This window comes from Leptinotarsa decemlineata, unplaced genomic scaffold, assembly GCF_025532065.1.
Source record: "Leptinotarsa decemlineata unplaced genomic scaffold, Ldec_3_MD MMD2_tig00026299_RagTag_RagTag, whole genome shotgun sequence".
Lineage (NCBI taxonomy): Eukaryota > Metazoa > Arthropoda > Insecta > Coleoptera > Chrysomelidae > Leptinotarsa > Leptinotarsa decemlineata.
This window is the reverse complement of record NW_027412676.1, coordinates 6,288,567-6,313,058: the sequence shown is the minus strand read 5'-3', so window position 1 is coordinate 6,313,058 and position 24,492 is coordinate 6,288,567. Positions and strand designations below refer to the sequence as shown.

Sequence of the window (24,492 nt, the reverse complement as noted above, 5' to 3'; positions counted from 1 at the left end):
TCTTTTACTTCTTTCCGAAGACAACTCTGGATCCGCCACTGAACATAGTTTTATCAAAAGTGTTTGATCTCACCTGCAATTTAATGAACAATGGTAGTGATTTTATCCCTATGATGAACATTTTCTAGATCTATACAACATAAATACATTAAGTATTTGATATTCATACAAACCTTTCTAATACGCCAATCTGGTATAGATTAGCAATAATTTTAATAGTTTCCGAAACTCGTTGTCATCCGAAAATCCGGATTTTCGTATGTCAACAATACGAAAATATTTTCTTGGAATATGTCAATATGCAAATTGCTTGCCTTCTATTTCTTTGTACTAAGCACACTAACACTAGTAAATTCATTACTATGTATGTTTATGGGATTATTTATTTTCTTTGAAGTCAATTGGCCAAAATAATTGTCAGTATGGGGAATGAGATCAGATGTAAGATTCTATCTAAGAGAATGCCCTCTGTTTTCATTTTTATCGTTGAAATGACTTATAGTTATTATAAAAATTTCCGTCCAGAAATAAATTGGAACATTTATATTTAACCTCTTTGAATATTTCACTTAACAGTTCAAAAAAAATCTGTTCGAAATCTGTTTTTCCGTTAATCAGCTGTCGCCCCCATACGAACGACAACTCTCAGAAGTTGAGAAACTTGTGCGAGCTAAGGACTAACGAGGTCTCACCTTTTAACGTGTAATTCCTGACACGGTTGCAGAATCATCCCAGCTTCAACCAGATGAAGTCTCTCGAGAAAAAAAAAATATATATACATATATATATATATATATATATATATATATATATATATATAATATATATATATATATATATATATATATATATATATATATATATATATATATATATACAAATATGAAAGTTATTGAGTGTCTTGATATAGAAACAGAAGTTAATATCCTCACACTTGGCTGCACCATACTGATGATGGGCCAAAAGCCCGAAACACGTGTCTATGGTTTGCCACTTTCATGAGTGCTATGTCCGATATTAACTTCTGTTTATATATATATATATATATATATATATATATATATATATATATATATATATATATATATATATATATATATGTTCGAGGCAAGAATCGAACCCACGGTCTTCCAATCGTGAGTCGGGCGCACTACCACCGCGGCCAATTCCACAACAGTGTAAATGTTAATTGAAATCTAGACATAAAGATTGTAGCATTGCATTTGTGTGCCAAAAATCACTCATTACTGAAATAATCTCCTAAGTGATAACTAGTTTCATAATATACTAATTGAAGATCATTTTTGATATAATTTGTAGAAACTTCATAACGAGTTGTGCACCAATTTAAATCAATTAAAATGTGTGCATACCTGAAATTTCGCTTAGCAAATAACTTGAGCGTAGGTAAGTCAATTCATGCACTGTAGTTTTGGAGATTTTATTATATACAAGGACAATTTTTGAGTACTATACCAACAAATCAACTCAACCTCTTTCTGTATTGGAAATATACGAAAAAAGTGAATTCTATGTTTTGCTGTATGCACTTGTGTCTCATTTATTTGCATAAATTTTGTAAATATGTTTTTACTTTGTTTTAGCAACTTAAATTGGACTTTTGAGGTATTATCGATATTCCTGAAATTCGATGATTATCAAATAAATTATATTTTTTTTATTATAGCCCAGATAATCACTCGTATGTAAGAAATTGTTACTCTTCCTATATACCATCACTTCAGCAAGTGCCTCAAATGCGTTGAAAATAAATATTTAATGTTTCCAGCTAGTTTTTTCTGTGTCGTAGGTACAACTGTCAGATAATTAAAAAAGAAATTAAAGGGTTATGTTCAGTTCCCATCATTTTGGGTATTGCGATCCTCGATCTGAAGTTAAATCAATAATTTTAGAGTATAGTTTGAGAAAAATGGGCTATAGTTTATTTTCTTGAATAGCGGAGAATAATAAAGCATTTGCTGTTTCATAGTTGTAGGTACATAATTACTTTGGAAGATTCCCACATTTTTTTTTATCAAGATGGAGTAGTAGATAGCCAAAAACTTTCTTTTCCAAAAATTAATCACTCCTAAAAATATAACCCCTTCAATTCAAATGTAAAATATAGTATTTATTTTGAACATTCAATGTTGTAATATGATTTAACTTGGCAAAACTCAAAAGAATTTTTATAATTGTATGTATATAGTGAGTTACAAAACTATGGAACACTCGCATTAATACTAATGAGTTTTTTTTCAAATGAATACTCAGAAATGTTTTTGCTTCTGAATTTCAATAAAATTGTTCAATACTTTCTATGAAAAGCATTTTTTAATGTATACAATAGGTATACCTGACAATTTACCTGATTGAATCAAGCATAAATAAATCAGCTGATTAACTAAAAAACAACAAAAACAATACCTAAATTAGGTATTTACAATTTTCACTGGAAAAGAGGATGACGTCATGATTCTATCTGATCTAATAGTGCTATCGTTAGGTGGTTTATTATCTGAAGGATATTAATTAATAACAAAGCTTTTGCGTCTTGATCAGTATTGTTATTAATAGATTATATATAGTGTGTGAATTATAATGGTTAAGTATATCAATTTTCAGTCCAGTAAAACAAATGAACAAATATGCATTTTCCATTCACGAAAATATTTTTATTGTTAATATATATATGCGACGCTCTTAATATACCTTCGTATAACGTTGATAGTCTGGTGGGAATATGTTCGAAAATGATGGGAGTTTTGAAATCATCAATATATAAAATTAAAAGTGAAAGATAAAATGAAGCTGTGAAATCATCAAAACTATTTTGGAAGAAAAAATGTGCCTGTTGATGAAAACTACACACTTGCAATTAGAAGAACAGTTCATTCACTTTATTTTGAGAAAGAAATACCGACAAAATTATGGGGCCTTGAAAGGAGACCTAAGTATGTCACCGGTGATAGGTAGTAAAAAATTAGTGAAACTTCAAAGAAAATGAGTCTCAGCTGAAAAAAAGCAAAATGAAAAAGGCTGTTAGCCAAAAATGTTCACCTATAACGCAGATATACCGGGTGATTCTCTAAGGTTGCTCACCCCTATAACTTTTTTATTATTGGATATAGAAAAACGAAATTTGGGGGGTTGTGTATTATAGTTCAATTAACATTTTTTGACATATCTACTTGCTGTGCCGTACTTCCGGTTTGACCGGAAATGATCCCAACTCTCAGTAGGGGTCATTTCCGGTCATTTCAGTACACAAAGTCGAGAGGTCACAGAATATTTACCTAAACTATCATTTTATGCATCATTTAATAATATACAGTTGTGAAAATCAAAAAATATAGCAAACTGGATGAAAGAATAATTTCAAATGTTCAATTCATTCTACAATCCTCAATCTGTACAACTGCAATTTGTTATAAAAAAAAGATTCCTACATACATACCTCTTTCTAATATTGCTACTTAATTCAAGTATCATAGGCTCGCTTGGGTAATCTGTTGAATCTTCCAAAACTTGAGAGGAAGGTTGAATGAGGTCAAGTATAGACAGAATTTATTGTACTCGAACTGATTCAACAAAAGCTTCTGAGGTAATAACATTAATCCTATGATAAAATTTAATGAAGTAAAATGTAGCATACTTTCAGCAACAGTATTAACTCCAGATAATACTTTCTGATGTGTAGAATACTTGAAGTTGAAATAAAAAACAGTGTCATCAAATTCAATATTTTCGTCCCCCTTTCATTTATAGTCACTTTTTAAATGATTTCTATGAAGTTTCGGAAGAGTAGAAGAATGATAGTTCTTTCTTTTCAATACTTTCATCCATTTTTTTCTCATAATTTAATCCTTTGGGAACCTATACTCATTATATGAAATAACTCTTCTATAAACCAATGCGCTTTCTGTTCTCTTGTGCATTTTCGCACAATAAAAATTAGCACCAGAATGCACCATATTAATATTCAAATATTTCTCTAAACACTTTCAAAACACACACAAACTAAACTCGATGAAAAAACGAATTGTTCCTACGCCAGCTGTCAGCTAAGAAAAAATTGAAACTCAATGTTGCAGATACAAGCAGAATGGATTCGATATGACATACATCTTTAATGCCGAATAAACCAATAAATTGTGATATGGGTACTCCATTTTCCTGAGAAAATAAACGATCAATTAAAATTTCCTGTAATTATTCATTCATTTTTGTTAGGAATGAAGCCAACAAACAAATAAATATACAAAAATAATATCGCTCGAATCCACAAATTAAGTATAAAAATGCCTTGATAACTGATATAGTACAAGTTATATCCAAATATGATTCAATATAGAATTTAACTAGCTGTATTTTCAAATGGTTTTCGAATGTTCATGAACCCTAAGAAAATAAATCAATTATGCATTCATGCCCCCCACCAAAAATAAGAAATTCAACGTTACTGATATTTTAGCCATATTGTCATCCAGTCGGCCAGCGCCCTCTGCAGTGTATGCGACAATGTGATCTTTCTAATATCAATGGTTTCCACACATAACTTTTTTTAAAAATAATTTTAAAATAAATGTTGAGCCTAGTTTTGTTAAAGCTGACTCCGACAACTTACCAAAAGTAGATTTTGAAATGATCGATGAATTTTATTCGAAAAATTTGCAATACTTTAGTACTTAAATGCAGAATGAAAAATTGAAACGGTAGATGGTAAATTTAGTAGGTCCCTTTTATTTATATGACATTCATTTCAGACTTTGTATTTTATCGAAGGATGGAAAGCTTAGATTTAATTTTTATTTTAGCTCGGCCAAGGTAGTAATGGTAAAATTCGATCCAAAAATAACCTGAAAAATATTTTTCGGAATTTTTCGGAATGTAAACTAATGTCACTGAATATGCAGCAAAATGAGCACCCGCCGAGACCTAGCTTTCACAAAAAAAACGTTCTTCAATTAGATAATTGTAATACCTAGTTGTTTTCACACCGAGCTGACAACAATAACAATAAAAATGGCGTCTGTTAAATTGGATCATCAGATCTGTGATTGGATATTAAAAACCAATACATTTGGCAACTCCGCTCTAGACACGATCAATTTTATTGGTCAACAGACACGCGGCCAATTCAAAATCTTGCTTTTCGAATTGTTCTTCTTTCTGGAAATATAAAGTGATCATGGGACCGATTAGGCTTGATAAGTATAATATACCCCTAACTCGATCAGTCTGTAAGCAAACCAGTATCTTTTTCCATAGCATGAAACAAGCCCAATATTGATCATTCAAGTACCAATTACACCAACATCTTTACGATAACGATCACAACCGAAGATTGACTTATTGCAGTTGGTTTTTGACTAAATACAGAGAAGATGTACACGTTTTCCATTTAAAATTATTTATTCAGATGAAACCCGATTCACCAACTTGGATATGTTCAATAGGAATAATAAAAGGTACTGGTCTCAAACAAATTTACATCTGATGCGAGAAGGAAATTTTCAAGAGCGATTTGGTTTCATTTGCTGGATGGGTATTATCGGAGGAAAATTTTTGGGGCCAATAATTTTCGACTGACAACTGACTACGGAAATATATCCTTAAAAATCGAATTAATGATGTCATTGAAGATTTGCCACTGGTTACCAAGTTTATATCTATTTTCAACAAGATGGAGCGCCACCTCACAATTCTCAAGTCGTAAGAGAACATCTGAATGACACCTTCCCAGAAAAGTGGATTTACACTTATGGACCTATTCAGTGGCCTGCGAAGTACATTCTTGGGTTGTCATATTTTTACATAAATGTATTATTTCTTTTAGATCACCAGAACTTACTTCGCTGGGTTTTTTTTCTATGGGGAACAAGTAAAAATCAGGTTTACAATTCAACATCAGCTACTCGTGAAGAATTAGAGCATGAAGTAAGGGGGATGTTTCAGAACATCACTGAGGAACAGCTAATCAATGTTGAAAAAGTTGAACTTTGCCGTGATCAAGGAAGATACCATATTGAAAATGTATATCCTTAATGTACTAATTTGCGACTTTTTTGCAATTATTTAGAAAAATAGAGAAAATAAAGTGAAAGTGTGTGTCATAAAATTATTCATAAGAAAATGACCTTTCACAAAAAGCCGACGAGCCACCCCCCTTTCCATTTGAAAAAATCAAGTTAAATGGAAAAATTCATATTTGCGACTATAAAATAATGCTTAAAATGACTGTGAAATCATAAGCCTCAAAGTCGTAGTTTTCATGTGTTACTTGATCAAGAATGAAACGATTCACACGATCCATGGCATTCTAGATCAAAAAATAAAAATTGGAATTAAAATGATTTCATTTGTCAAATATTGACAAGTGAAGTATTGTTGTATTTAGAATGCCATTCTCGATCAAAATGAGTAAAAATATATAGGATGTCCCATTTAAAAATCGAAAGTTGGGGTCGTTTCCGGTCAAACCGGAAGTACGACAAAGCAAGTAAATATGTAAAAAATGTAAATGGAACTATAATAAACAACCTTCAAATTTCACCCGGTATAAGAGACTTTCGACGTGAGAATAGTAAAATTCATTATCTGGACGAAATTTGACTCAACGAAGGATATGATATCGTTGGGAAGATATGGCAAGACGTAAAACATCAAGAATTCACGTCAAGCATTTTTAGAAAGCTGGTGGCTACCAGATTGAAATCGCCTTCAAGAGAAGGAAAGCGACTGATCATTACCCACATTGTAAATGTCGATGGTTTATATGATGTTTGAGTCAAAGAATTCTGGCGATTACTATGAAGACCTAAATGGTGATGTGTTTGAAGAATATTTGAGCAAATGTCTGCTATCATTCCACCCAACTTTCTAATTATGATGGATAATGCAAATTATCATTCTAGAAAAGTTGAACGAATACTAAGAATACATGAAGAAAAGGAGACATCATTGGGTGTATTCGTCAAAAAATATACCATTTGAAGGAAGTACGCATAAAAAAGATCTATTTTCACAAGTTCACATGATGCTCGTTTCACGAAATATGTTGTCCACAAGATGGCATAGAAACGAAATATTATTACTCTGCGTCTGCCCCCTCATCATTGCGAACCGAACCTCATTGAACTCATTGGGGCTCAAGTAAAGGGTTTCGATCCAAAAAGAAAAACATAAAAGATCTCAAAATACACTTCAAGGCTTCCTCAAGAAATGGCTTCCTCAGAAAAATGGCGAGAACATATCGAACATGCTGTGAAAGAGAGAAAATTGTAGAACCTTCTTGATTACACAATTAGGATGAGTAAATAGTAGAACATCCAGTCATAACATATGATGAAGATTCATCGGATTTATGTGATGATAACACAGCATAATTTTGGCTTCTAGATAATATTTTCTTGAAAAGGCATACCTATTCATTATTATGTAAATATTGTAAGTTAAAATGTTATCATATAAATTTTATATGAATAAATAAAATGAGTGAAACAAATTATGCTAAACGTTTTTATCCAAAAAAAGAAGATAATTGTGATGTAGATAATGTACTAAAAGCTGAAAAATAATTAAGAAGATCCTAGGTAGCAGTCATCACACCACTCTTCTCCGCAATATATGTATTGATCCGGTAAAAAAAATAATAAAATCATGTATGTATCTAATTTTTATCCACCCTAATGTCACACAGTTCTCGGTACGTTTAAACTTTTTACCTTAACTTAAGTGGTGTATCGCTTGAATTTGCATATTTTTCAAATCCTAATACTATTCTACTTGTCAATCCCAGTCATTTGATACCCTTATTGATGTAGTTGTGAAAAAATATGCAATCCGCCATTTTGTATCTGCGGCCATTTCCAGTCTATCCTTTTTTTCGGAAGGTGGAAGTTGACAATTGTCTACAATTCAATAAATAAGTTCTCTTACTTCAAAAACAGGCGGGTACCTTTTGTATTACTCTCTGTAGAACAAAGACATGCCCATCTCAACAAAATTAAATGAGAATTATGACAGTCATTCATATCTCACTTGTGAATGAGTTTTCACGACCAAGGTGTTGAAGAGACCTAAATGTGCACATATGTACAGCAATTTACAATCATCTACCTCTTTGATTTTGATGTTACACACATCTAGCATTGTGTACACACTTTATTATTATATTATATCTTTTGGAGCTTGTTTCAAAAACTCACTGTACTACTTACATTTTTTGTGTGAACTATAAAATAACCCCATCGTATCTTCTTGGTCCGCCCTTGAACCATTGTGAGTATTAGTACCATTTAAGGTAAACATTACAAAACAATGGATGAATGAAGGTTACTGAAAGATCAAAGCCCAGAACCCGTTTTGAGAATGCGTTTTTTCTAAACCAACGAAATAAAACCAAACATTCGACCCAGGACAAATATCTGACAAGACATTCCACTTAGTTCTCGACGAGACCTGATATATCGCATATTCGTTAATCGTTCAGATACACAGGAATCGAAAGAAATATGTGAATTAGGAGATCTGACCTGTTGCATGTTAGACAAACTTAATTTTGAATGAACTATATCTAAAATGATGATTCGATTGTTCTTATTAAATGAATGAATCGAAGAGTTTTTGTATAAAAGTGTATAATTATAAATTCTTATTGCAGAGCGCTTTCGACTTTTGTGCTCAATTGAAAGTAAGTGATCTAATTGGAAAAAAAGTTTTTTGTGAAAGTAAAATTTTTAAAATATTGAGGTTATGAATTTAGGAAAAATTATTGAAGATTGCTTACTTGTCAGACAACAGGAAGTATTGAAAATGAGAACATATTACATTTGTAAGATTTGATTTAGAGATTGAGGCCATGTGGTTCGGTCAAAGTATGAAATGAACGAAGGGCAACATTCTTTTCAATTAGATCACTTACTTTCAGGTGTGCACTGATGATAACGAAAGTCGAAAGCGCTTTGTAATAGGAAATTATAATTATACACTTTTATACAAAACTCTTCGATTCATTTATACATCTTGAGTTTATCTCCGATCAATTTATTTCGTTTCGTCATCTTCAAATAATTGTTTTGATTTTTTTAGGAAGCTTTTCTGTCATTGATATTGACACAGTTTTAAAAGTTGGGCATTTTATTTTTGATCAAACTACAAAAAAGTCTTTCATTTTCCAACTGGGTATGGGCTACACTTATTTTTACCGTTATTTTCAACATCTCGACACATGTTTCGACAACCAAGTGTATAAATCACCAAGTGATAAATCACTTGGTGATTTATCGAAACACGTGTCGAGGTGTTGAAAATAACGGTGTGGTGTTGTGATAAAACTCCAATAATATTCTTTACACATGAAGAAGCTATTGACTAGCGAAACACGAGTTGCGTTTTTGTGAAATGGTGTAAAAATCTCACAATATAGTTCACATTATGAATTGTCATCAGGTATCGGCAGATTCCATCACATATCGCCAACAGGTGCTACGCAGGAAGAAATTTGGTGAAAATCACCATTTACTGTCTCCTCAAAAATACCTACGTTTTACTAAGAAATTTTTTTTCATCACATGTGTTGTATACATCACGAAAAATATTAAGTACTCTTCAACAAATTCTGTAAGTTCAATATGATTTGAATAATTGACTAATAATTGACATAATCAACTGTTTTCTAGTGAAATTGTGAGGCTAGATTAACATATTCAATTTTTTTTTATTTTCCTTGTATGTTTCATCAACATATTTCTTTCCCGTGTTAGTCGGGAATATCTACTATGACATAAGGTTGAGCAAATACGGATGATCTGAGTATTTCGAGAGATAATCCATCTGTAATTATGTTTCATAAAAATGTTCAGATACGTTACTATAGTGTAGTCATTGTAGAAGATTACGATTATTTTTTTCAAACCGATAAAATGATGGGAAAATTGAAGGCTAGACTACCACTACAGCCATGACAGCCATGAAGGTTCAATTATTCTTTAATCACATGTAACTCTCTGAGACAAGTCAAATGAATATAGAAATCAAATAATACTCACGAATAGAATGAACATATACAAGATACCAAAGTGAAAAATGAATTGCCACACTTCACTGGTTTACATAATCACATGAAAATAAGACAAAGATCCTTCAATTAAAACTCCTTGAATACTAACAATTCATATATGAAATCCAGAAATTCCAAGATTATAATCGAAACTCATTCGTATAATAAGACATTTTCAATTCGAAGAAAACCTTATTTTGTTTTTCAATGAAATCGAAATCAATACGTGACGTATTTGTGATCCATCTAGCCTCGTCAACGTCGACTATTGCTGATAAATACGACTTTACTCACTTAGGTATCCTATTTGAACTTTCAAACGAATGTTCTTGTTGGAATTTCTCGTGATTCAGGTAATACAATTTATTGACTAAAGATACTAAATATATATTAAAGAAGAAAGTAATATATAATTGTAAGTAATAATAATTGGCGTTCCGGAGCGACTTCATTGAATCCAGTGACGCATTTGCGTTTTCAGCTGCAGGAAAACCCGAAAAAACCTTCTGCACCACATCATCTGAAGATCTTGATCTGTCAATGTCCTCTCTTTCATAAAACAAAATGTAAGGTGTCTCCAGAGGCTCCAATAAATTCAAGACATCGCCAGAACACTTAGTGACACGACTATCGTCAAACTTAAACCAGTCTGTTTCGTCTTTGACCAATGCATAATAATAACCAGATTCAACGCTAGAACCACAGCGAACAATGACTGCATGAAGATTATAATTGTGGTCTGCTAGATTGAAGTGTTTATCTATTTCGAACCTTCGTAAGAGTTTGGTGCTTCCGTCAGAAGTTGAGTCATGTTTGAAGATTATCAGTGTTATTATTAGATTGACTGGTGCCTCACCTATACTTGTTTTCTCATAATAGTCAGTTAGTTTGGCGCATATTTGGCAATACAGTTGATCATCACCCGTTAAAATTTCCATTTTCAGATGATTTAACAACAAGCTTTGCACTGACTGGTTATCAGTCCTATTAGGAAACGCTAGTTGAATATTTAGAAAATCACATACGTTTTTGCTATCTCTTGAACATTTACTACAAAGTAAACAAGTGAGAATTTTTCCAGCAAATATCTACAAACACAAGACGAGATAGACTTCATGGAATCATTCAATCCAGAGCGGTCAGGAGTATTGATTCTGCTATTTTTTTGCTCAGGAAGGGTATTCAACAAAAACCCCAAGAATTCGGAGCAATCCTCTTGTTGTCCTAACGAGTATCTAGTGGACTTCAAAGACTTCAGGAAATCGGTTGGTGGGAAAGATGATACATTCTTACGAAACTGCAAATGCATGAACAATTTTTTGAGTTTGGTGAATAAGTAGCAAACATTATCGTTCATCGTTAAAACATCTATCCTGAAATTCTTCGTCATGAACAATTTATTTGATTTGAGAATATTTATCTCTTATATCGATGCATTCAGTTAGAATATTTCAGAAAATAATCTTTACGAATACCACTCGACCACAAAATTTTCTCATATAAATGTCCATTTTTTTAATTCAAAGTTTGTTATTTCTGAGAAATACCAATGGAGCAAACAACAATAAATAAAACCACTCGTCCAACGGACTCGTGGTTTAGGTAATCATCCTGTTTGCTCTCGTGTTATTGCTAAATAACAAAGTTTTCAATATAAAATGGAAAATTATCGATAAAATTCGGAGGTGATATTACTATTGAATATAATGATATTACCGAAAATAACTTGAGATTGAGAGGTCATCTCACGCATTCATATTTCTCTTAAAAAGTTTTGATTGAAGCAATATTGAAAATGAAAGCAGAATAATATTCGTTACTTCTAATCTACAATCTGTGTATTTAATTCACATTTGAGTACCAGTTCCAGTCAAGCTGGTGAAATGATTTGAAACATCAATCAATCAAAGGCTTAAATATTTGCCTATATTTCATATTGAAAGCTATTAAACATTCCATTATTAACTAGTAATATTCTACCAAAGATTCTAAACGAACGAACTGTATGTAAATGTTTAGTGTATTGATTTCATACTGTTCAACAAGTGAAATAAATATTAGCATTATTATTATTATTACTCAAGATAATTACTTTTGAAACAATTGGAAACACATTATTCTCGCATATTTTGCATCCTCAAACGATACTGAACTGAATGTATGGAAAAGTAAGTTTCCTCACACCTGCAATGTAAACCATTTGCTCAAATAAATGGAATGAATATCTAAAGCTAAGGTGACGAATCAAACAATACAAAGAATTGTGAAAATATCGGAGACAAGTTCGTAGTCAGAGTTATGAATGATTGCAATATTTTTTTATTTCAAAAAATGATAATAATATCACCTTTCGGGATACGCGTTACACGACTTTTGAATTAGATTAATTACTATAAAAAATATGAGAATACATTTTTTGCAAATTAGGTATAGTCCATAATTGGGTTGTTTCAAAAGTGTTGTCCTATTTTATGAATCTACCTCAAAAGTCTACTTTAAACTGTAATATCTCAGTGAATTCTTATTCACTTCAATCTAAATAAACGCTATTTGGATCAGTGTACTTTTGCCAACGAAACACAAGTTGATTAATTTCGTCTCGGTGAAAATTGTGTGCTCGGGATTTGGTGAGGTCGACGAAGGCCGTTTTTGCCTGATCTTGATTAGCAAAGGTTCTACCGGTGAAAAAGTTATCAAAGTTCTTGAAAATATTTTAGTCGGTTAGCAACCGAGCTGTGAGGAGCTGACCATGCAAGATCGCAAAATGAAAATAAGCAACGTAAGATCACAGCAACTGACAACCTGCAAATATCTGGGGTCCTATAATATCGTAAAGTTAAACAATAGAAAAGAAGTTCGTACAAACAACAACTTTGAAGAGCAAGTTATGTAATAGTATCATAAAAGTGAAGGTTATCGAGAAAGTATATTACTTGAGCATTATTTGGGATACTTGGGTATTAGCAATGGAAATGGAAATGGAAAAAACGAAATGGACAGTCATGAAAATGATATTCATGAGAAAAATTAAAATAGAATAACACAGAAACAGATAGAATTGGCAACTTAACATTAACATTAACAAGCTATTAGCTTGTATGAGCCTGAGGGTGGGGCATGAATATTTCCAATAAATTCGGCACTTCTCGTTCCCCACAACGGATTCAATATCCCCCGTAGCGTAGGGCAACACTGGTGTCTCGTCAATACTCTAAGAGTGCCGTAGATGGTAATATAGCACTCTTAGGGCCGCGTTATGTCGATGGATATAGGCCGAGACCGCATATGCTGGACATGCTGATAGCGAGTGCATTAGGGTCTCGGGCACCTCGCGGCAGGCCCTGCATCTTGTGTCAGGAACCTATTTACCCATGACGCGACTGCGGTAGACTAAGGTGTTGAAGACACCATCCTGACAAGCCATGATGAACCCCTCAATTTCCGACTTCAGCCCACTCGACCTGAGAAAAGCGAACGTCAGGCGCTTTGATAAGCCAAGGTCTCCTGTGTTATTGAAGAAGACCACATGCATTGGCTTATCCTTGTGTCTCCACAGAAGTAAGGTGATCTCTACGGCTTGTATCTGAGCTTTTTGCCGAACGGGTTCCAACTCGGTGACAGAGTTGTGGTCACCTCGTTCAGAGTCGAAAACTATACCGACTTCATCAGCTGCTCGAGCAGCTGCCCAGAGGAGGAATGCTCCAATTCCTGCTCTCTCATGGTCACGGACCATGCAGAGAAGGGGATCCGAACTCCTGACGACTTTACAGGCTGTATCCAGTACCATTCTGTAATTTAGACACTCCACACTATTATTATTATCATATTCAATTTTCCACAAAAACCTTCCAAAAAAACCTGAAAAATTATATTTGACATATTAGTTCCAAATTTGAATAAAATTGGTACTGGAATGTTTTTTGAAATGAAAATTCAAAGAAATTTATCACTTTACGCTCCCTAAAATGAATCAATGAGATCAATATTACAATAATGATGTTTCTAGTTATTGTCAGTTCTGTTGTCCATTTTCCAAATATTTTATAACCTTAATCGTGGAGTACAAGTGATGAAGGAAATTTTTGGATTGAAAACGGATAATATATTTTCCCAAATATTTCGACAACAAAATATTAGTATATTGAAATAATCAAAATTTCGGGCATGCTATTGAAAATAACGAAGTTTAAATCTACTACTTGGATAATCAAAAGTACTCCAGACTAATCTCAACAAATCATGTCGGCCTCAATAATCCTGAAGTCATTATTATGCTGGCAAATTTTCATAATTCTTCATTTGAAGTATTTACAACTCCTACCATCCTGTCACCCTGTTTATATAACAACAATTTGTATTTGTACCGTTTATTCTGAAATCAACAATAACCCTTATAGTTTATTGTCGGAACGGATGAATATCATGTCAGAAAACTATACATTCGGCTTTGTTATTTCACTTTTAGAAAATATTGATGACAAATGTAAACGCTGATATTTTATAGTGAATATACTAAAAAATCATGGTCAAGTAACTCACGGAGTTTGATAAATTCCCTCATGCATGTTGTCATTTGTAACTGAATTCTATTTACAGGTCAGGCTCACGACGGTATGCTTTCAAAAATTGTATTGAGACTATGTCAAAATATTCACTATTCTTAGGCTAGTACTTTTAATCATTTGTTTATTGTTGTTATTGTTCTATTGTATACCACTGATAATGTAAATTATTGTATCTAAGATAACATCAAACAAAATATAAAGCAGGCTTACCATTTCTCCAAAATTCTGTGAATCATTTCCTCAGTAAGCTGCCGACCTGCTACTATAGGTTCTGCATTTTTATGAACCATATCAAATTTTTATTCGTGAAGAAATTTTATTTATGACTGGTTTGTGAAAAGAGAATTGTCCCCAGCAGTGAATTTGAAAGAATGTTCAGTCATGAAAATGTATGAATAGATAACAAATTATTGACTGTGGGATGACATAATGGATTCAACTAGTCACGGGTCATTTACACAGGGTGTTTCGAACAAAAGCATACACTCCAAAGACTGTTGAAGTTTTCAATTTTGAGCACAGTCTCATTTTTAGTCCAGGAGAAAAGTCAATTATTTGAAGGCACGTAACACTAGACTTTTGATAGCTTCCAAATATCTTAATACAGCAGAATTGAGAACTATGGACAGCAAAAATAGTTGCTTTCTCTTGCTTACTCTTTTGTGAATCACTCTTTTCAAATTGAGTAGAGGGAAATTCTCGAAGAAACTTTACTTGAAGAAATCGTCGATATATGAATGGAATTCTGTGTGCTGTAGAATCAATGAACCTAATTTTCTACACGTTATCTGTGTCCTATGAGCCATCGCTCATATTTTTAGGAGCTTTTTGTCTGTTAAAGACGAATTTCAACTTCTGGACTAGAATAAAAGCATTGTTACAGATAACAGGACAACAATTATATATTGAAAAACGTCATGGTGGTACGGAATAGTTCACGTTCAAAATTGTAAATTGGATGTTTTAGTTATGAGAAACATCAATAACGGTTTGGAAATTGATGAATATAGAAATAATACTAGCATTTTCAGATATATTCCTGAAAACTGTCACTTTTGGCCCACGAATGTAACTGTAGGAATGAGATAAAAATATTTTTCTACTTACTCCATTTTAAACTAATCATTACGTGTTTGACAGCTCCTGTATTCTAAATTGATGGAGGCCACTTCCGTTAGAAATTTAATAAATTGATGAGATGTGTGACGTTGACCCTGATAAATATAATCTCATAAATACATTCAATTGTCCAAAAGCCAAAATCAGTGAATTTTCTTTCCAAATTCTTTGTAAAATCGAAGTAAATATCATATTTTCAGTATATTTATTATTTAACAGTTTGTGGGTTGGTAATGAATCTAGTTATATCGGTGAATCAACAACTACTTGTTTTAATTATGAGCTGTCATTCAGTATCTCGTTAAAATTCAAAATGAGTCATAACGATCGATGGATTTGTGCTACTCCACCAGATTTTACCGAGCAAGTAAATAATGCGATGAATAATTTGCTGCCAGCAAAATCGACAGAAAAATATGAATATTATTTCGAAAATTACATGACTTCGAGAGAGAAGAAAAACAACTTCGTTTACCGAAAAAGTTCTCGTTTATTTTAAAGATTTAGCAAAAACTTGGGGCAGTTTATTCCATGCTGAGAAGTGCCCTGAATATCAAGAGAAATGTAGATACGAGCAAATATTCCAAATTACGTGCCTCTCTAAAACGCAAATCTGATGGTTGTAAACTAAAGATATCGATGTCGCTTACCATTGAACAAACAAATCAATTCAAAAAGGGAGCTCCAGATTGCAAGTATTTGTTTTCAAAGGTTACACAACTCCGCTCTTTCCTTCTATTTTTCGTGAACTTTTTGCAACAATTTTTGAAATACTAACACACAACATAAAGGTTAAAACTGAATTATTCAACCTCACCAGCCAATCATATTCAATTTGCCAGACGCTTCTAAAGCAAAGCCTACTTCCGATTATTCCATGAACTATAACAGTCAAACAAAAGGATTTGAAAATATTTTACAGCCCAAAAACTACCTGTTTACATTTGTATTTGACATTACTATATTATTTAAAACTCTCCAAATATATTTATTCACTCACAAGAATATCAATTATGTTTACTACTCATATCACAATATCAGACATCACATTGGTAAACGTCAGAGTAGCTCAGCGGTAACGGGTGTCAGTTCTGACTGACTGACTGAATGAGTTCATTACTCAAAGCCATAATCGCAAACAAATATATTGTATCATTCCTGTATACGGTCAGTAGAAAAAGTATAGTATGCACCTCGTGGACGTAAGGCTAATTACGTCCACTCGCGGATTATTGCACTTCGCTAACGCCTCGTGGGTAATTAGCTTTTTATCCTATTTGGTACGTAATATACTATTTCGTCACACTAACTGGCCTATAATAGCATGCTACAAGAAACAAGTGCCACAAGTTCAATTTCATAGAGCAGATAAGTCCAGTGTTGCTCAACATGCTGTAGAGAACGGCCACAAAATAAGTGAAGAATGCTTGAAATTGTTGATAACAAACATGTTAACAAGTTTTTAGATGCTTTCGAAAGTTTAGGTATTAGGTACTCAGCTGATAAATGACAATAGGAACAAAAACAAAATATTAGAAACTATTGGGAAAGAAGTTTTTGGCTTTCTACTACTCCATCTTGATACAAAAAACAAGGATGTGGGAATCTTTCACGGAAAGGAAGGAAGTAATCAATTAATCAAAGTAATCAAAAATTAATCACTCCTAAAAATATAACCCCTTCAATTCAAATTAGAAACTAATTTGATTATGCAAAGTAATGATTCGTCTAGATACTCTAGATGCATATGAAAACATTATCATAACTTGTAAGGAGTAGTTTTAGTCATTTGCTGATGATACTAACATGGTTAGCGAAACGCGCGACGAGAGACAACATTATTGTTTTGGTGAGGGAAAAGTGTTTTCTATACAATTTCAGCAAAAGAATAGTATTCACAAGCATGCACAAATGTAGTTCATTCGTTTATATTTCTTCGCCATTTTGGGCTGGAGTCATCCAAAATATGTATCAGCTCATACATATTTGAGTAAATGAAAGAATTTCACGAAAAATGTTTACTATTTCCAGAAAGGCACCGACATTGGTATTTACTTCACGAACTTCGGTAATACGCCAGAAATGTTCTTGTTAATCCAGGTAAATGCTGATTCATACCGACAAGCCAGGGAACCGAAATAATCGACACATGTAATCCGGTCAACCGTTTCAACAGATTAGTATCGCATGTCAGCTCTGTGCACCTTCAAAGTTGTGACCCACAGCAATGAATTTCAGTGTGATAGTATTTTGTTACATCTATAAAATTCTCCAATATTAAATTCTCTCATGAGTTGCTAAATTTTTAACGACCCCTCTGAGAAGCCGTTGCTTTCAGCAAAAATATGGATCGATATTTTTGTACTGAGTATCAAAAAGACACTTCTTCAAAAAACCATTCATTTTTTATTTTCCATGGGTGATGTTTCAAATTCATTTATTATTTATGATCAACACATATAAATATACAAGGTGTAACTTAAGTGATGACTTCGATTTCGGAGGAGGCGATTCTTTTTATATTCTGCTGATCATGATCAAACTTGTTACGTTTGACAGCAGTAATGAAGGTTACCTGACTGATATTTATGTCGAATGTCATTGTATAACAGTAGATTTTTCAAATAAGACTTCGACTAAGAACTTTAGGACCCAGTGGCACCTACGGCCTGCTGACTTCGACAGTTGCGGAACTAGCCAAATGTTACACCCATGTTCTATTCCTAAAGAGATGGGATGGAATCAAACGATGCAATCTTGCCAGGATCACCCTGGGCAACCCTGAGAAGCTGGCGCCGAAGAAATATCCGGCGATGGCCAGGAAAAATCTACGCTTAACAGTAGGATTTCTGACTGGCCACTGTGAACTAAGGAAACACCTCCATAATATAGTGCTGGTGGAGACACCTTTATGCAGGATGTGTGAACAGGAAGATGAGACTGTCAGGCATATCCTATGCGAGTATCCGGAGTTATCGTCAATAAGAGAGTGTGAGTTCGGCGAGTCTTGGCCTACACCTGCCGATATAAAGGAGATATCTCCCAGTGACCTGTCCACCTTCCTGGAAAGGACAGGATAGACGATGACCTAGGAGGACAACTTCTCGGGAGGATGTACAATGGGTCACATGTGGCCTAAGTGCTGTGGGCTTGTACTCACCCTCCCTACTTTACAGATACAGAGAGAGAAGACTTCGACATCAGATTGACCAATTGTGATTACAATTCTCTTGAGTCGTGAGTTTTTGTTCTATCGTGCTTAGTTTTCTAGAAAAAAATTGAAATATCCAGAAAGGGTTGAGATGGGCGTGGAGGTTTACTTCAGTTTTTTTTCAGCTCTTATGTAATTAGCATGACATTTGAGAAAAGTGAAGGCATTTTTAGATCATTGTTTCATGGCTAAGAGCCTGAAGATAATAACTTTTTTTTTTTGAAAACTAACCACGATACAATAAAAACTCACGTGCTCAGAAAGTTATAATCACAATTGTTCAATCTGATACTGATATCTAACTTGAAAAAAGCTGTTTAGTGGTACACAATGATTTTTGCCATAAATATCAATCAAGTATCTTTCTGCCACTTCACTGAAATGACAATATCAAATCTGAATACTTCTGAAGAAGACTTCATTACTGCCATCAAACTCAACAAATTTGAACATAATCGGCGAATTATTTTGTGTGCCACTTTTTCATTACAACCTCAGCACCCTGTTATTCGAAAAACGAAGCGCTTCAAAATATATATTCACTCACCTTCACCGTAGGTTCTCGTAAATGCCAGCCGGAAAACAACTACTTTCCGACTAATGCCACGCAGGAAATTGAATTATATTCGACAGACATTTATGCAGGATATCTCACCGAAGTTAGCCCCGCAAAGGTTTCTGGTTCATCCAGAAGCAGGACCATTTTGAAATTATTCGAGTAGATCACCAACAGACCGATAATGCCTCTAAACCGGTTTTGTTTTTCAGTTTCTCTTTGTGTATTTGTGTTTTATTTTTCAAATCTTTCGGATACATTCATTTCAGCAACTCACCAAAATTTGCTTTTTACAATTCCTGCTAAACAAAATTGAGTGTTGGTATCATCGTTTCTTCCATTTCTATTTGGTTTTTGTCAGTTATGATATGAATCAATTTGTTAGAGATATATGGCAACCAGAAATTGCACTAATTCGATATTCTGATATTCATGTTCAATCACAAATTAGAATATCCATTGACAACAGTTTCATAGCCTGCAACTTATTTGTATGCAGCTCAGAAGAACAAAAAATTATTACCATTCACCACAATGTATCCACGGTACATGCGTGGCGTTGCCACTTTCATCAAAAAGTCCTAGCAACTTTATTTTTTCAAATGGAACACGCCATATATTAATACATTTTTGGAATTGCTCCGGTATTTTAATACATTTTTGTTAATAATGTCCTATACGTATCTCTATCTGTTTTCGAGATAAAAAATAAATTGTGCTAAATGTGGTCCAAAACATAGCCTTAATTGAAATTAAGTACATCAGTACTCTCAATTCATGAAAAGTTGATATTTTGATGATAGTTTGGAGAAATTCGAAATATTCAAATAACACCAAGAAATCGACTCCATATCATACAGGGCGTGCTAAAATTACTATTATTTCCATTGTGGATAAAAGTAGATGAAAGTTCATTTTTTCAAACGAAACTTCCTGTATATTACTCGATAAATTGAAAGATGGTGAAAAATGCTTTAAGATGATATACATGTTCCTATACCTAAATCGTCAAGTTTTCTTAATAAAGCCGTTTTTGTGGAAGAATAGTTATTCACGCTTTACCTACAAGTGTTGAAAGTGGCATTTCATTTTGTGAGTGGGGATTATTGCAAAACGAGCATCAGCAAGTGGAGCAAACTCACGAGCAAAATAAAATCACTTTTAATAAATGTATCATACAAATTTTTTTTGTATAACGTTACTGCTGATAATAAAAAAAAATTATAGGGTCCGTGGGATTTGAACACACGATCTTTTGATTACAAGGCACATGTTACAACTACATACGCCAACTCACGTTATTTTAAGGAGGATTATTGGTTTGTCATGTAAGACTTTCTACAGTTGGACTGAATACTGAATTTAATTTTACCAATAGCACGAACTGCATGTGTGAACTTTTCTTAATGATTTTTTGGTAGGTGTTCTGATTGAAGTGTTTCTATCAAAGAGACTTTCAATAACAGTTGTACAAAAAATGATTTTTAAAGAATTTGATTTCTAGGTAGCCGTGGAAATATCAAGCTTATGACAGTTTGGTGACTTTCATAAGTAATTGATAAATGGTTATTGACGGTGTTTAAAAAAATCGCGAAAAATGAATGCAAATATTGATTATTCAAACGAAGTTCTTATGAAATTATTTATTATACACGGACGGTGTGATCGAATCATTGCCAGAATTTGTAGAAAATTCAACCAAATGTATCCTGAATTAACACCAATGAACGAGAGGAAGTTTGTAAGATTACAAAATAATTTCCTTAACTATGGCTCCATGTTAAAAGCGCCTTCAACATTACCAAAACCTGTTACTTCAAATGAGGACAATACTGTTAACGTTTTGGCATATTTTTATGCATATTCAGAAGCTTCCATTCGCAGTGCAGAAAAATATTTAGGTGTATCACATGCTTCAGTACAACGAATTTTGAAAAATCACGGACTGCATCCGTATAAATTTACCAAAGTTCAAGCTCTAAAAGCAGAAGACTTCGAACGTAGAATGCATTTTTGTGAATACCTTTTGATTCATACACGGAAAGATCGGGAATTTTTGTCAAAAATAATTTGGAGCGGCAAATCAAAATTTAGGGATGGTATTTTCAATAGAAGGAATAAACATATTTGGGCTGATCATAATCCTCATGTTACAAAAGAAATGGGTTTTCAAGAAAAATTTGACCTGAATGTTTTCTGTATTCTGAAGAACAATCAAATTAGTTTTTCATTTATGAAGACACACTGAATGCAGAGAGATATCTCCAAATATTAAGGACGACTGTAACCGATTTTCTTAAAAATTTGCCTTTAGAGGAATACGTGGTTTCAACTGGACGGAGCGCCAGCTCATTCCACTCAGGAAGTTCCCAGGAAACTTGAACTCTTTGACGATCGTTGGTTTAGGCGTTTAGGGCTGTGGGATTGGCCACCAGAATCACCCGATCTCACGCCACTTGACTTTTTTTATGAGGTGTTTTAAAAGAAAGGGTATACAGTACTCCAGTGCCTAACAAAGAAGAATTGCGACGGCGAATAGTGCAGAGTATTGAAGATCTGGATCCCCAGGAAAGTGAAAAAGCAACCACAAGTCACGTACAAAAAACATTTTGAAGTGTTTAGAATGTAATGGACAACATTTTCAGTATTTATTGTGAAAATGTGATATTTTGTTTACAATTTTGTTATTTTGAATCATCCTATTCTGTTATTGTCTATACTTTCACATGTTTTAGCCCACAAAATTTTACTTTTTACCTAGAAATGACTGATTTTTGGTACAGTTGTTCCCTGGAAACTTTGAGCCATAGTTAAGGAAATTATTTTGTAACCTTACAAACTTCCTCTCGTTCATTGATGTTACTTCAGGATACATTTGGTTGAATTTTTTACACGTTCTGACAATGATTTGATCACTTTGTTCATGTGTATAATAAATAATTTCATAAGAACTTCGTTTGAATAATCGATATTTGCATTCATTTCGGCAGATGATTCGAAACATCGTCGATAACTCTTTGTAAATTACTTATAAAAGTAACCGAACTGCTATAAGCTTGATAATTCCACTGCTACCTAAATCCAAATTCTAAAAAAAAATAATGTTTCTAGAAGAAGCGACTTTATTGAGAAAACTTGACGATTTAGGTATAGGGTCATGATATATCATCTTGAAGCATTTTTCACCATCTTTCAGTTTACCGAGTAATATATAGGGAGTTTCATTTGAAAAAATGAACTTTTGACTACTTTTATGCACAATGGAAATAATAGTAATTTTAGCACGCCCTGTATGATATGAAGTCGATTTCTTGGTGCTATTTGAATATTTCGAGTTTGACCAAACTATCATTAAAATATCAATTTTTCATGAATTGAGAGTACTGATGTACTTAATTTCAATTAAGGCTATGTTTTGGACCATATTTAGCACATTTTATTTTTTGTCTCGAAAACAGCTAGACATTATCAACAGAAAAGTATTAAAATACCAGAGCGATTCCAAAAATGTATTATTATACGGGGTGTTCCATTTAAAAAAATAAAGTTGCTAGGACTTTTTGATGGAAGTGGCAACGCCGCAATGCTGAAAATATTTTAGATCGATAAAACAGGTAAGGAAATGTGAGAGGTGAAATTTTCAGAAAAATCATGCTCTGCGTTTTCCAGAAACGTCTAACCTACCATCGACCGTGAGTCACGCTGTATTCAAACTTGAATCGTTCACCTTATCTTCATCGGTTATGCGGCTGATAAGCGCCTCGCTTGTCGTTACTCTCCATTCTCTTTCTTTATTTGATGTATACTGCCTACCAGACATATCTTTTAAAAAAAATTTGCAAATGGATTAACCCCAATGTACCTTGTATAATCCCAGCGGTACCTGGGGTTAGAATAAGTCTATGGTATTCCATGCTTGTTGTACGAGGCAACTATTATAGTGGAGGTATGCGACCCATACCAAATGGTACCTGGGCTTCAACAGGTTTCACCAAAGAAGTCTCTGATACCAGGCGACCTGAACCCCTCATGCTTGCATCTATACAGGGGGCTCCTAAGATGTGCAGTATCCCACTCCCTTCACTCGTAAGTTCTGAATATAAGTATCAACAAAAGGAGGACGACTCTACGAGTAAAAGAGAAAAGATCATGAGATTAGAAGAGACCCAGAGACATTCAGAACATGTTTTAATATCCTGAAAGGATATTGAAGCACTTAGTGTAGACACGCCTGAAGAAGCTATCATATGGCGAAACACGTGTTGAGGGTTAGTCAAAATCTCACAATAGGGTATTTATTTAATACTTTATGGATTCTTATCAAGTACTGGCCAATTCCATCACTTATCCTAAAAGCAATAAATAAACTGCAGATAGTTTGAAGCTGCCATCAACCAGGGATGTGGAGAAGCTAGTGAGCAGACAAATTACAGCTCATAACTAGCTGTGGTGCTGATACACAACACTTGACCTGAGAGATCAGTGGCTTCAAAGAAAGAGGTGAGAATTCACTACAAATTGATGGACATATGAAACGTATGCAATAAACGTAGCATCGCGAGAAAGTAATAAAATTACCATTAGCTAGAAGTAGCTGTATCAAAAATGGAGGATGATGATGAGGAAAGTTGTTGAGATACTTGGCAAAAAAATTTTGAATTCAATCGGTCTCATATCTTATGTTTGAAACCCCGAAAAGCAAACTGGGAAGCCTATAAGGCAAATTTGGAAACTTACTCGGATTGAATGTGTTTTGACATGAAGCATTCTATAGACCATAGACTCAGAGTTGGTAGCAGGTCAATTATTGGCAGATATTGTAATAATATAGTACAATGAACATTGCCTCACACTGAGCCAGTAATCAAACACGTATGTTTCCTGGTAGAAAAAATCTTAGAGTGTTGGAAGAACAAACTAGGAAGGACCTAAAAAGTTCAAGGAGATCAAGTATATTTGATTGACACAAAGAATCCTC

At 33.5% G+C, this 24,492-nt stretch overlaps 1 protein-coding gene across 1 annotated transcript in view; it reads left to right on the top strand.

The window, feature by feature from the left end:
• LOC111502748 (protein Wnt-4) overlaps nucleotides 1–24,492 on the top strand; it is a 218,694-nt gene that overhangs the window by 692 nt on the left and 193,510 nt on the right. The window lies entirely within an intron of this gene.